Source organism: Panthera onca, chromosome F2 (genome assembly GCF_046562875.1).
Source record: "Panthera onca isolate mPanOnc1 chromosome F2, mPanOnc1 haplotype 2, whole genome shotgun sequence".
Lineage (NCBI taxonomy): Eukaryota > Metazoa > Chordata > Mammalia > Carnivora > Felidae > Panthera > Panthera onca.
This window is the reverse complement of record NC_138356.1, coordinates 4,679,240-4,695,023: the sequence shown is the minus strand read 5'-3', so window position 1 is coordinate 4,695,023 and position 15,784 is coordinate 4,679,240. Positions and strand designations below refer to the sequence as shown.

General features: G+C 42.4%; 1 protein-coding gene and 1 long non-coding RNA gene across 21 annotated transcripts in view; one reads left to right on the top strand and one right to left on the bottom strand.

Annotated features, from left to right (window-relative positions):
* The window catches only part of LOC144615101 (uncharacterized), a 237,109-nt gene that overhangs the window by 118,779 nt on the left and 102,546 nt on the right, over positions 1-15,784 (bottom strand). The window lies entirely within an intron of this gene.
* Positions 7,409-9,170, top strand: LOC132664055 (uncharacterized). The gene is made up of 2 exons (XR_009603402.3): positions 7,409-7,793; positions 8,284-9,170. It is a non-coding gene; the product is annotated as an uncharacterized LOC132664055 (long non-coding RNA).

The window sequence follows — 15,784 nt, the reverse complement described above, 5'->3', positions numbered from 1 at the left end:
CCTTGCTCAGGCAGGGCGGCCCAGAACACTGAGCGGGGAGGTTAGCTCCCTGAAGACAGAAGTGGGGGCAGCATTTGCTACTGTACCCCAGTACCTGGCAGGATGTCTGGAACGTAGAGGGTCCCCAATACACATTTGTCAAACAAATGAATGAATGCAAACAGGAATGATGTAAACGGAGCACCATTCATTCATTTACAAACATTTACTGAACATTTTGGTGTGTGTTAGGCATTGCTCTGGATGTGGGAAATGAAGCATTGAATAAAACGGACGCAGATCCCTGTGGTCACGTTGAAAAGAGGACAGCATTTATTAATATCAATCAAATGTGTACACCAAATGCTGGAAAACAGGAATATGTATCAGGTGAGTGTCTTTAAAAAGCTCATACCCTTGGGGTGCCTGAGTTGGCCAGTTGGTTCAAACTCCAACTTTGACTCGGGTCACGATCTTGTGGTTCGTGAGTTCGAGCCCCACGTTGAGTTCTGTGCCGTTGGCTCAGAGCCTGGCGTCTGCTTCGGATTCTGTGTCTCCCTATCTCTCTGCCCCCCACCCCGTCTGCTCTCTGTCTCTGTCTGTGTGTCTTTCTCTCTCTCAAAAATGAATAAACATTAAACGAGTTTTTTAAGTTCATACACTTTGATTTCATAATTTAATTTGGGAGAACTATTATATATTTGTTATATAAATATATTCTACATAATTATATAATGCATATAATATGTACATATTACTATATACACATATATGTGATATATATCATATATAGTGATATATATATGATATATACAGTGAGATATATAGTGAGAAATATATACCATATATATGTATATAGTGACAGAGTGAAAAGTTAAAAATCTACCACCTAAAAATCTGGCAGGCTAGAAAGAAATGTTTAAATAAAGATTTTTTTAAAGTGTACTTGGTGACATATTCTGCTGTTAAATTGTATGTCAACCAGAGTGAAATATTGGTGGATGAAATGATGTAACTGGATCTCGGATTGCGTCACAACACCCCAGGAGAAGCCAGGGAGGAGGGAAAGCGAGGGGAGGCACAGATGTGCCAGCGGCCTCTGCCCAAACGCCGTATCTCTGCCTTTGCGTTGTGATGGCAAGTGACAGAATGGCGAACACCTCCGTGGAGCTCACGATGGGCCCAAGCAGTGTGCCAAGTCCTTTAGCTACTTCAGTGAATCCTCACAAAGCCCAAAGTACACACCTACCGAGTGGCGGAGTAATGGAGGACATACCTGCCTACTCAGGCTGTCAGGCACGTCCCCTGAACCACACTCTGCAAATACAACTACAAAACCCATGCCAGCGGCTTTTCTAGAATTGGCGTGGCCTCCCCCCAAAAGCGAATGAGAGTCTAACTCCTGGCAAAAGACAGAATAAAAGGAGGTCTTGAAATGACATTCTCATCTGCTTTTACCCTCCCGTCAACTGTTCCTTTCAAACCAGTCAACGTCTGCCCTCAGCTCAGAACCCTTGTATCCCTTCCATCCTTGTCGAACATCTCTGCTAGAAAAGCTCTTCTCCCAAGTCCCTGTTTTAGGGATGGGACTTAGTCCAGGGTTGGTCACAATAAAAGTCTTCTCTCCTCTTTTACATTTAGCTTCCAGAAGCACACATCCTCTTCCTCCGTACTAGATGCATATAACTGGGAGAATGGCTTTTAACAGAAGTATCTTATCTACAAAGACGTAGAGGTCTGTCTTCGTCACGTCTTTGTCATGATCAAGGACCCAGGTGGTTTGGTGTGGCTAACGCCCGAAGCTCCCAGGAAGGAGTGATGGCAAGAGGTGAGCGCCCTGTGTACATTCCGTGCTAAAGAGTTGAGATGTTTCCATAGGCAAAACCACTAAAGCAAGACAGTAACCTTATCTGATTCGCACCCCAGAGTGATGAAAAGTTTGTGCAACAAGGAGGCAGGGAAGGCAAGGAGGACACAGAGGATGTCCTTACAATAGTCTGTGAGAGTTCCCAGGGCTTGGATTAGGCCAGCGCTTCCTACATTTGAATGATTAGCTCCCATCTTTACAGTGTTTGTATAGAGAGTAAAGATGACCTTTAACTCTTTTTTTAGTAATTCATTTAAAAACATTTTTTAAGTTTATTTATTTTTGACAGAGACAGAGTATGAGCATGAGCTGGGGATGTGCAGAGAGAGAGAGGGGGACACAGAATCCGAAGCAGGCTCCAGGCTCCGAGCTGTCAGCACAGAGCCCGACGTGGGGCTCAAACTCACGAACTGTGAGATCATGACCTGGGCCGAAGCCGGACGCTCAACCGACTGAGCCACCCAGGTGCCCCTAGTAACTCATTTTTAAAAGAAACTTTATATTATTACTATCACCATAAATTGCATGACAGAATTATTTGTCATAAATAGAGATAGAGGTAGGAAGATACATTCAAGAAAACAAAATCACAGTCTTGAATCCTAGCTAGGCATTCTTGCCATGTAGGGGTCCATCTTGGTTGATAAGGATGATTTTAGGGATACACTAGCTCCAGGCTGAGATCTTTCCTTCAAATAATTGGAAGGAGTGAAAGGGAATAACCTTTTCTACATGAGTCAATATCATGTAAAACCACATCCAAGAAGTACCTCAAATGACCTCACCCCTTTCCTGTACATCTCACTTCAAAGGAGTCCCTGAACAAGATCATGGCCTTGGCAGTGAGGAAGCGAACCCAAGGTCCACTTAGGAGGCCCAAATCATAAAACCAGGGGTCAGATGAGAAAGGCCGCTAATTTCTCATGTCAAGGTCCCTTCCCTTTTTCAGATGTTAGAGTCAACCCAGTTAAAGAAAACTTTTCAGGAAAACAAAATAAAAATTGGAAGATATGAAAGATATATATGTCATAATATACACATATTACATAATATATATAATACTTTTCTGTACCTTATCCACCGAAATCACTCCACAGAGATGGTAAGGAAACAGATATTTAAAAGAATTTTTTTAATGTTTATTTATCTTTGAGAGAGATAGAGTGTGAGCAGGGGAGGGGCAGAGAGAGAGGGAGACAAAATCTGAAGTAGGCTCCAGGCCCTGAGCTGTCAGCACGGAGCCCAACGGTGGGTCTCAAACCCATGAAGCGTGATATCGTGACTTGAGCCAAAGTCAGACGCTCAACCGACTGAGCCACCCAGGTGCCCCAAGGAAACAGATATTTTAAACAAATACATTGTAATGGTTAAGGATCTAAAAGAAGGTGATGACAGAAAAAGGGTTATTTCATATTTGCCCATTATTATAAAAAATAAGTTACATCTCTAGCTATCGTATGTCTGTATCTCTTTCCTTCTGTCAGCGTATTAAAAGGACAAAAACAATTGTAAAAGGTTCACCTTAATAATTTCAAGGATTTATAACCTTAACATTCTGATTGTTGTAAGAAACTACATTTTAAGCACATTGGTCATAGGAAATTTTGTTTGTTTAAACTTATAAACAATCTTTTTCACAGGAGCTTGATTTTAATTAACTTCCTTGTCATAACGAACTATAAAGGCCTCAAAGATTTTAAGTAGGCTATTAACTATATGTGGAACAGAGCATTTTCTTAAGAGTTAGAAACATCTAAAAGTATTCATTCTGCCTCGTAAAGTTACTACTCAAGTAAAACACGTAAATGCTTTAACAAGTTAACTTTAATATACAGTGGGAAAAAAATCTAATCTTTCACAAACTAAAAGAACAAAACGTAAAGTGCATGAGCTCGATAATCCAAACCTAAATTCTTCATTCAACCCGCTCTTCCTTCCTATCAAGTGTTACGATGCTTTGTGGGCAGCTCGGGATTTCAGCCGGTTGTGTAGGAAATGACAGGAGAAAAGTGGGTCCTGACCAGGCCTGGGAGCCCTGTATTCCTGGTGCAGCCAGGGATGGAGTTTGAAAGGGGGGTGGCCAAACCACACAGAAGGGACACGCAGGTGATGCTGCCGGTGGCAGGAAATCGTTACTGCCCACGCAGCACAGGAGGCAGGGCCTGAGGCTGCCGGATTGCAGCTCCTCTAAGGGCCCTGCCTCCAAATATAGTCGCATTCTGAGTACTGGGGGCTAGGACTCCAACGTGAATGGGAGGGAACACGGGTCAGCCCAGAACACCCAGGGCAGTTTTATCCTCAGCATGTGCCACACCGTCGGTTTTCACCCTGTACTCAAGACGGAACTCCGTAAGGTAGGCTTCTGTCTCCTGTTCTAGTTCCTCGCAAGGAAAGAGCACCACGTGCAAATGACAGCTATCAACCCAGCATCGAATAAGACACTGACATCTGGGTGCCTTTCGGACGGTCCCCTTGAACTTCAATGGGATTCCTAGATCTGAAAAGCCCCGAATGAAATAATAAAACCCAATTCCTGAAACTGCCCGGTCCAAGACAGGACCCTGATGCCACTGCCACACAGGTTGTGTTCCAGGGAGGGATTCACGCAGACTGTTCTGCAAGCGCCCCCATCCTGCACCCCCAGGGGTGCCAGGCCACCCCACCTGCCTGCCGCCCCCCACCCCGAGCTGGCCCCTTCCCTCCACTGATTCTAACCAGTCTGTGGCCCCCGTCCTCAACTGCCCTCCCACATAGAACAGCATCTGCTGTGAACAGGGGTGAAGGGAAGGAAGACAAAGAAAGGAAACGCCGTCTCTGACAAGGTGGGCTTAGGGAACCCTGGGGTGCGCTGTTCCAGCTGAGGCCCCCCCCCCCCCAATCGCTGAGGCTGAGCGGTAAGGCCGCCTCAGGAGACAGGAGTGGAAGGGACACCAGCCTTGGCATCATCAGACCTGAGTTCGAAACGCACGCGGCCGCCTCCCGGCTGTACCGTGCGGGCGTCGTAGCACACATTTATAACCACAGGTTTATCATCAAGAGCTGCGCTCTTCGATCCAGTGGCCACGAACCACACGGGTGGTTACTGAGCACTTGAAACGTGGTTGGTCCACAGGGAAAGAAGCCCCGACTGTAAATACAGCCCGGATTTCACAGTCGGTACAAAAAAGAAGAATGTGAACTAGCACGTGAACAATCGTATGAAGACTGCCATCAAAATTATATTTCTGACATGCCAGTTCAAATATATTATTCAAGTAAATTTCACCTATGTCTGTGGCTTTTTAAAAATGGGACGACTAGACCATTTTAAATCACCTATCTGACTTGTGTTCGGTTTGTACTGGAGAGCACTGATCTATAACACGACTTTGATGGCCATCTGTCCTGGTCTGACCAGAAGAGTCTTAAATCATGCCTAGTGTCCTTACGGAATGATCCAGTTTGGCACTTTTCCTGGATTTTTTTTTTTAACAAAGTAGTACTAATAGTTGCGTGAAAATAAGCTGGAATGAGTTTGCAGATCGGCATGCTACATACCTACATACCTATATCACCTATTTCTTTTCCTGACCCTTTCCAGAAGCAATTTTACTTACACCTCCCTTTCAAGGACACATGCAGGCACTTACGGATTAAACAAAATGCACTCAGAAACAGGCATATTTGCAAATACTTGCGCATTTTGACAGCTGCGGCTTCTCCTTATGTTGGTCTCTTTATATTGGAATGACACCACAGCTGGTGTGGGCACACTGTGAATTATGTCTGCATCATAACCAAAGTCAAGGGCTTCTCTGCTCCCCAGCTTTCTTAACTTCGTAAGACCAACATTGTTTCCATGCCTCTGCGCTCACCCAGAATGTTTTGTAGTATCATCCCCAAACTGGTGTCTTCCACATGGCAGAATTCACTCTGCCATTGCTAAGTGCTTCAACATCCATAGAGACTTTTTGACATTAAAACTATTACGGTCCATAGGGAGAAGTCAATGGAAAGTACCAATAATTCCGACTTTATTAACTCCAAATGGAACTTTGAAAAAGACCGAAGGCAATTTTATTTTTAACAGCTTTAAATAATAACTATATTGAAAAAAATATTTTCAGAAAAATACCAGCTCCATGGTATTTTAAAAAAAGATAGGTCTTAAAAGTTGATTCAAGTATTTGAATATAAAGTATTACAGTATTTGAATATTTAAATCTATAGCAAGAAAAAGGACTCTGTTTGCCATTTGAATGATTGGATAATCAATATAAAGTTGTTTAAAATTTTTTCTTCGGTATACACAAATATATGCTATTTTTCTTTTTCAGAAGGAGATTTTTGAATGCAATTAGTTTGCAGATCTGCCCCTATAATAAACCAATGTGTTGGTTAATAAATTGATATTTTAAACTTTTTTTTTTTAATTTAGGGACTCCTTTTTATTCTCAAAAGTGTCCCAAGATAGGTAGGTGGTCTACCATTTGGTCAAGAGACAAGCCCAGAAACAACCATAACCCCCACCCTCCAGGGTTGTAGCCGAGATCTGTGGGCTTCTGTGTGAAATGGTGTGCACATACATCCTTCCAGATGCATCAGTCCTACCTGTGACTATGATACTTCCACAATACCCCCGTTTCCCTCCTTTCCTTTTGCCTCATCTTCAAAAGCACTGACAATCAATGGTGTTATTATTACACTTTACTAGTACGTTAAAAAATACCCTTTAGCTAAGAACTGAATCATTAGCATATAAAACTTCTCACCCAATTTGCCTGTTCTGAATAGCTCTCTTTTCGGAGACTTTATGGTATAGTATGAGACCAAAGAAAGTGTCTTTGTCTTCAAAGTGACTACATGATCTCAATTCAGAATTTTTATTACCTAACAACTGTACCTTCCAAGTCAGGAGAATACTAATTAAATCAAGGCCCTAGTGGTGTAATCTTTAATCATAACCTAACTCACCAATATATGTTTTAGCGTTAAACAAAATACAAAGATTAATTTATTATGCTGTAATTATGTTAATTATGCTAATTTACTACCTTAATTATTAAGACACCACCATACCTAAGATGCCTTAAAAGTGAGTATGTAAATGAAAAAGATGATGACATTCCATTCAGAAGGTTGAAATCAATTGTCTTTTATCGTTTGGGGTTAGATTTACATTTTCTAACACGTGGTCTTCCCAAATTTTTTATTTCGATACTATTATTCAAAATAGAAGATAAAGGCTAATGAATCAGTCAGAAATCTACCCTGCCTGAAACTCTACAGGACACAGGCTGAATTTAGAGAAAAGAAAGGATCAGGTCCTGCCTGAAACACTGAAGGCCACGGGTGAATTCAGAGAAAAGGAAGGATCAGGTTCTGCTATTTCCTTCAGTCGTACTTCTGAGCCTGTGCCCTGAAGCCTGTGCTTAGGGACACAGCGGCCTTCAAGGACAGCGGCGTCGCGGCCCCTACCGGGCTCGTCCAGACCCAGCAGGCACAGAGCGCCCCTGGCAGCTCTATACCAGAGGCAGCCGTGTCTGGAAAAGCCCAGAATTTCTGGACCTTTCTGCGGTTGTATTCTCTCACGAACTGCACTCACTGCAAGCTTGTGAAGATGAGACTCACTGCTGAGGTTAAAACAGAAGTCCCAGTTAAAAACGCAGAGCAACCTGTGATCTGGAAAACCGACGGTTCGAACCTTCGAGAAAAACTGTCACGGCCCCGTGAGCCATTGCTTTCGCGCCTCCCCCTCCGTTTACAACTAGTCAGACATCCACCGGGACTGGAGCGGTCCGTCCATCCGCGCAGGGGGCCGGGGGGGGGGGGGGGGGTAGGCTGGACCTCGGGGAGGCTGCAGAGACAGAGGAATCGGGTGGCAACCGGGGGGCAGCGGCCGTGGCGCTGGGGTGGCAGCAGAGACAGTGGCACCGGCAGCAGTGGGCAGCAGCGAAGAAGGTGGAGGGTGAGACTGGCGGGAGGCGTCTACAGCTGGAGGGGCTGGCTGCTCTTCCTTAGAGCCCAACTTGCTGAGAAGCCTCCTTGGCTGCGGACTGGGGGAGGGGAGGGGAGGCGAGGGGAGGAGAGGAGAGGGGAGGGGAGGGGCGGGGTGGGAGAAAGGCAGACAAAGAGCTCTAGAGGAGCACACTTCCGGCCCGTCTGCCCTGGAGTTCAGCCAAGAGGCCTCGCTAGGTGCCCTGGGATTCCCCTGCCTGTGGATTCCCCCCAAACCTGAGCAACCGGTGGGCACGCCCAACCCCAAGGGCTAGCACGCACCTCCCCCGACTCTGCCACTAGCCCCACCCCCCTTTTTTTTTTTTTTTTTTTTTTTTTTTTTTAGTGTAGGGTCCACGCGGGGGCTTGAGCTCATGACAGGCCCAATCCAGGGGCAAGACCTGAGCTGAGAGCCCACTCTTACCCGACTGAGCCACCCACCCAAGCACCTCTCTTTTTAGGCCGGCTCCCAACTGCAAAGGCCACACAGCTCAAGGAAGAGAAACTAAAACCTTGTGCTCAAGCGCCACCTACTGGAAAACAAAAGAAAGGCTTCTAATTGCCAACCTATTGAACTCCAAATGAATAAAATCTTACCCAAGTGTGAACAGTGTTCAGTATTTCAAGGGCAGCGACAGAAGCCCGTTTCATCGAATGCCAGGAAAAAAATCACAGTAATACGGTATCACAAACAGAAAATGACAGATCTTCAGCAACCAAATAGAGACATGGAGTATTGTGAAGTCACTCATTTTTGACAGCTGTAATGAAGAAATTCAACAAGCTCTGTAAAAAAACGCAGGCAATTCAGTGAACTCAAGAATAAAATTAATGAATGGGAGTGCTTTACCAAGGAGACTGAAATTCTAAAAAAGAACCAAACAAATTCTGGAGCTGAAGAACTCAATAAAAGAGATAAGGAATGCATTGGAAAGCATTGGAAATAGAGCAGATAAGATGGAAGAGAGAATAAGCAATCTGGAAGACAGGAACCTAGAAATGATTCCGGTGTAAGAGACAGAAGATCTTTTAAAGGTAAAGAAATCCTCTGAGAATTACCAGACTCTGTTAGGAGAGTGAACATAAGAATAATGGGCATACATACGTGGAGAAGGAGAGGGGAAGAAGGCAGAGAGGTTATTTAAGGACACTTCCCAAACCTGAGGAAGGAACTGCAGATCCAAGTCCGTGAAGCTAATAGAAAACCTTATTATCTCAATGCAAAACTACCTTCTCCGAGGTACGTTACAGTGAAGCTGTCAAAAGTCAATGATAAAGAATTTTAAAGGCAACCAAGGAAAGAAAGTAACTGACAAAAACGAAAACAAAACAAACAAACAAACAAAAACCACTCCCATTAGGCTATCAGCAGATCTTGGGCAGAAACTCTACAGGCCTGGAGAGAGGAGAATGACATATTTAAAGTATTGAAAGATAAAAAACTGTCAGTCAAGAATAATCTAATTTAAAACCTGGGGCGGGGCACCTGGGTGGCTCCGTGGGTTAAGCATCCAACTCTTGATTTTGGCTCGGGTCCTCATCTCATGGTTCAGGAGTTCAAGCCCCACGTTGGCCTCTGTGCTGGCAGTGAGGAGCCTGCTTGGGATTCTCTTTCTCTCTCTCTCTGCTCCTTCCCCACTTGTGCTCTCTCTCTCTCAAAATAAATAAATAAATAAACTTAAAAAAAATTTAAAGAATACTCCATCCAGTTGACTTATCCTTCAGATATGATGCACAAAGTCCCAGGCAAAGCTAAGGGAGTTCACCACCATTGGATCTGCCTTACAAGAAATGTTGGAAGGAGCTGTTCAAATTTTAATGAAAAGACAAGAGTACACAAAACTTTGATTAAGGTGATATATAGGCAGTCAGAATTTTAAAACAGTAACTCTATTTTGGAATTGGGTGTCATTTATAGCATAAAGTTTAAAAGAAAGAAATATTAAAACTATAGCCTCTACAACTTGGTAACAAAATCACATTAATTTAACATTAATAATATAAGAGAGGAATAAAAGGATGGAGGCTTTATAAGTGAATGAAAATAAGTTGCTGTCAGCATAAAATGACTATTTTATTTATAAGATGGTTTGTGCCAACCTCATGGTAACCACAAAACAAAAATCTGGAGCAGAGACATGAAACATAAAGAAGAGGGATACTGAGAAAATCACCATGGAAAACCACCAACTCACAAAGGCAGAAACAGAAGAAAAAAGAAACAATGGAGATAACAGAATTGGAAAGCAGTAGTAAGTCCTTACATATCAATAATCACCCTAAATGTAAATGGATTGAACTCACCAGCAAAAAGGCACTGCATAACTGAATGGATAAAAAAAGCATGATCCAACCATATGCTGCCTAGGGAGAGGCATTTCAGCTCTAAAGACACACATACGCTCAAAGTGAAGGCGTGGAAAATGATATTCCACGCAAGCAGAAAACAAAAGAAGGCAGGCATAGCCATGCTCCTATCAGGCAAAACAGGCTTCAAGCCAGAAAACATAACAAGAGACAAAGATGGTCATTACATAATGAGAAATAGATCAAGAAGTTACAACAATTATAAATATGTACATTCCTGGCACCTGAGCATTGAAATATAGTAAGCAAATGCTAACAGATCTTAAGGGAGAAATAGACAACAATACAATAATAGTAGAAGACTTCAATACCGCACTATCAGCAATAGATAGATCATCCAGACAGAAAGTCAACAAGGAAATATTGGACGTGAACCATGCGTTAGAACACATGGACCGAATAGACATATACAGGACATTTCATCCAATAGCAGCAGAACACACATTCTCCTTACATGCATGAACTTTCCCCAGAATAGATAATATGCTAGAACAGAAAACAAATCTCAGCAAATTTAAGAAGATTGAAATCCAATATATAAATGTATCACAGTGACACATTGTACACCTTAAATTTACATGTTTATTTAAAAATGAAAAAAAAATGTCTTACCTGCTTTGATCCGAATATAAAAAATAACACCTTTTTTTTGCTAATTTATTTAAGTACCATAAATTATGCCAAAGGTGGTGTTGAGAGTGAGTTGAATCAATGAATTGATATGGACTGGTATAAATATATTATGCATTATTATTCATTATCGCATAATATTTTATGACATACAGAGGAAGACTCTATCTTAGATTTGCATCCTGGCTATGCTGCTTACAAATTGCATGATCTGAGGCAATCGGTTTCATCTTTCTGGAATCCTGTATCTATAAATGGTTATGGATTGTGCTTGGTTACATAGAAAGGAAAACCCAAAATGACTAACAAGATAGGCATGTATTTCTATCACATGTATTTCTATAACTCTAGTCATCTGGGACCCTAAAACTTTCTATCTTTCTGCTCTTTCATTCTCAAATTCTGAGCCCAGGAGCTTTTATTTTTAAGATTATTTCATAAACAAGTACAGTGCCTGGAGCTCCAGCCATCACTTTCATAGTCCAGGAGGCAGGAAGAATGAAAAGGAGAGGGTCAGAAGCCCAAACAAATTAGGTTCCTTTAACATACTCCCCAGAATTCCCACACAACACTTCCAATTACATCTCCGTAAACAAAATGTAGCCTCACGGTTTCATCTAGCTGTAAGAAAGGGTAGGAATTTAAGCCTTTAGCTAGGTACACTGACAGTTCCAAATGTAGTAAGAATTACACTCCTTAGGAAGAAGACGGGCATGGATATTGAGAAGCAACCACCTCTAGCAGTGTATTTATATGTAAAATGGAGTAAATAATGCCTAACCAAATGGTGTGGAATCCAGTTCAGGTTTCCGCTAAGAATCACGGAGGCCTGAGAACCAGGAGCACCGAGGGCAGAAGACTGAAGTTAATAGCAGTCAGGCAGAGACTTCATTCAACCTTTCTCCACCTTTTTACTCTCTTCAAGGCCCTCAGGGTGTTGAAGGATGCCCATCCACATGGGGGGAAAACCATCTGCCTTACTGACTTCACTGATTCAAATGCTAATCTCTTCTAGAAACACCCTCACAGAAACACTTCCAAAGTAATGTTGGAGCAGATACCTGGGCATCCTGCGGCCCAGTTAAATTGATGCACAAAATTAACCATCATTCCCTGTGAAAGCAGCCCACCCTCCCAAACATGAATCAAGTAAAGTCTTCCTTCACTTCAAGACACATAATAAGCTCACCTAGGGCAGTTTCCATGTGAAGGGAGGCCTATTTTCCTTAAGATCAACTCAGCCAGCCCTCGTTGCCACAAGACCCAAACCCGGTGACATATATCGGCATCTTTGGGAGAAGAACAAAACCTGACTGGAGGAAATCGTTCCTGCACCAAAGTAATTGCAAGATTTTTATGATCTATGTTATCATAAAGCTAAGGGATCTGTATGAGGATGCATTTTCATGATGTCACATCAAGGAGAATATATTTAAAAACCATAAGGAGCCAAATTTATTGAAATGGGTGCACCTGCCAGAGAGTCTGAATTTAATGTATTACCTCATGCTGTTGCAGATAGCTCTGACAGGTTATTTGGGTTCCTTGTTGTTGCTGTTGCTGTTGTTTTATTTGAGTATAGTTGACACATGATGTTACATTAGTTTCAGGCATACAACATAGTGATTCCACAACTGTAGCTGTTATGCTCACCACAAGTATAGATACATACAGTCTCAGTGTATTTGGTTGGTTGGGTTGGTTGAACCTTGGACTTAATGGTAGCTTAGAGAAACAAATATATTAAAGTGAATATATCACCCCATGACCTGTATACCCACCCGCCCATGCACTGCATTCCCTTGGAGGAACCAGAAGACCCTGCATCCATTAAGACATTGAGAGACGCATTAGGGAGTGGGTCACCCGCATCTTTGCAAAGCTCAGTGGTGACACTGCTGTCTGTACACCATATACCAAGGAAGGAAATGCCATCATTGAGATGGATTCCCTGATTTGAAGGGTGCAGGTGGCAGAGTCCTAGAATGGCGGAGTTCAACTGGCAGTCCATAACTCCCAAAGGCAAAGAGGGTCCACTAACCATAATGGGATAGGGAAGAAGTAGTCACCAAAATGTGTTGACCCACTGGCATCTTTGGCAGTGGCTAATTGACCATGATGTCCCTACAATGAAAGAGGAAAATGGCCTATTGAAATGTTACTTGATCTCTATACCAGGAAGATCTCGTTTTGTGGCCAGAATCTGGACTTAAGACCTCAAAATGGAGGGTCATGAACTTTTATCTCGGTTCCATACCTAAGCCATTCACAAACCCGGAGTGCCTTGACTAAAGTGTAGGCAGGCAGAGAGAGTCCGTTGAGAAGGGACCCTGCAGCACCAATACAAGTGTATAAAGGATTCCTTTCTTACACTTCCCCAAAGGTATGTGTGGCCATTTAATGAAGTCACTAGACCCTGGAAAAAAAAGGAAATACCTAGACCTTTGGGGATTATTAGGCTTTGGCTCTGAATTGATACTATTTCCTCAGCACCCAAATTATAGAATTATAGAATTACAGAATTCCAGTGAAAGGAGGGGCCTATAGTGGTGAGATGATGAATGAAGTTTGGGCCCAAGTTTGAATCATGGCAGACCATGGATTCATTAATGGAACTTATGGGTATTTTCCTGTTTTGCTGAATGTGTAATTAGAATAGACATTCTGACTTTGGAAACAAGATCCATTATGATAGAAAAGACAAAGACGAAGCCCCTAAAACTTCCTCTCCCGACTGGTATACAAACCAATGACAATACACTTGCAGGGTATTTGCAGAAATTGTGCCACCATCAAAGACTTGAAAGATGTAGGGTACATGCGTATATCTAATTTGCCTCTTCTTCCTATGCAGCAGATGAAAGGGTGTTCCAGAATGACTTTGGATTGTCATAAACATAATCACATGATGCTGTAATGTAGCTGCTCTTCCTCATTGCTATCTTTATTAAAGCAAAGAACACAGCCCTGGATATGAAGTATTGATTTGCCAAAGGCTCCTTTGTCTCTACTAGTTAATAAGGACCACCAGAAGTGGTTTGCATTTTTCCCAGTAGGACCAAGAGAACAGCTTTGCAGTCATACCTCTGGGGCTCATCAACTCTTTTGCTGTCTCCCATAACATGGTTCTCAGAGATTGTGATCATCTTGATATTCCACAAAATATCACACTGGGCCACTACACTGATGATATTGTGATAATTTACCAAATGAACAGACATAAAAGTTACTCTGGATACCTTATTAAGATACATGTGAACCGGAATATAGCAGGCAAACTTCATGAAAATTTAGGACCCTAACATTTCAGTGATGTTTCTGGCACACAGTGATCTAGAGCATAAAAGAAGAATGACATGTAATGGCATCTTGCGATGGCTGCCACTGAAATAGAGGTATAATGCCTGGTGGGCCTTTTGGATTCTGCATTTTGGTAGGTTGTTTGTAGTAGCATTTGAGTATGTTGCTCTGACCCACTTATCAAGTGAACCAGATGCCTGTCCATTTTAAGTGGGGGAACAGAGCACAAGAAGGTTCTGCAGCAAGTTCAGTCTATGGTGCAAGATGCTCTCCTACTTGGGCCTATGACCAAGAGGTAGAATGATACTTGTAGCATTTGTGGATGTTCAGAGCCTTTGGAAAACACAGATAGGGAAAGCATAGCTCAGATCTCTAATGTTTCACAGTAAGTTCAAATCTTCTGCAGATAACTATTTTCTTTTGTAGAAATAGCTTCTGGCATGCTCCTAGGCCTTAATGAAAGCTGAATGTCTAATGATGCTTCATCAAGTCACCATAAGGACAGACACCTCTCTGACCCAATAAGCCATGAGATTGGACATAAATAGCTACAATTTATTATCAGGTAGAAAAGGATTTAAGATCTTGCTTGAGCAAATCATAAAGGTACAAGTTATAGGACCAGATAAGACAACCTTCATCAACTCCTGTATCACCTCTTTCCCTTCAAACCATACCTATAAACTCAGGGGGGGTGTTACTGATGACGTGTTGAATGAGAAAGAAAAAAAACTCAGGCCTGGTTTGCAGATACTTGTCCTGAATATGCTGGCCCCAAGTGAAAGTGAATGTTGACATTGACACAATTATGGACCCACTCAGGAGTGGCCCTGCATAAGACTAGTAAAAAGAAATCTTTTCAGTGGAAAATGGCCTTGTGTCTGTGGCATTAACTAATATCATAGATACCATCACCTAGATAGGTGGAACTAATATAATAAGAATGGAGCCTTTGAAAACTCAGTTTTAGTGCCAGTTGGGATAAAAGGACACTTAAAGCATGGGCTTGAAGCTTACAGAACACAGTAAATGCTTTGAATCCATGACCAATAAGTTATGCAGTTTCTCCTACAAAATATATACTGGTTCAACAAAAATGAACTATTAGGCCCTCGTCAAAATAAAAAGTTTCTGCACAGTGAAGGAAACAATCAGCAAAACTAAAAGGCAACCGACAGAATGGGAGAAGATATTTGCAAACGACATATCAGATAAAGGGTTAGTATCCAAAATCTATAAAGAACTTGTCAAACTCGACACCCATAAAAACAAATAATCCAGTGAAGGAATGGGCAAAAGACATGAATAGACACTTCTCCAAAGAAGACATCCAGATGGCCAACTGACACATGAAAAAATGCTCAACATCACTCATCAGGGAAATACAAATCAAACCCACAATGAGATACCACCTCACACCTGTCAGTATGGCTAACATTAACAAGTCAGGCAACAACACATGTTGGCGACGATGTGGAGAAAAAGGATCTCTCTTGCACTGCTAGTGGGAATGCAAACTGGTGCAGCCACTCTGGAAAACAGTATGGAGGTACCTCAAAAAATTAAAAATAGAACTACCTACCCCTATGACACAGCAGTTGTACTACCAGGTATCTATCCAAGGGATACAAGTGTGCTGTTTCAAAGCGGCACATGCACCCCAAT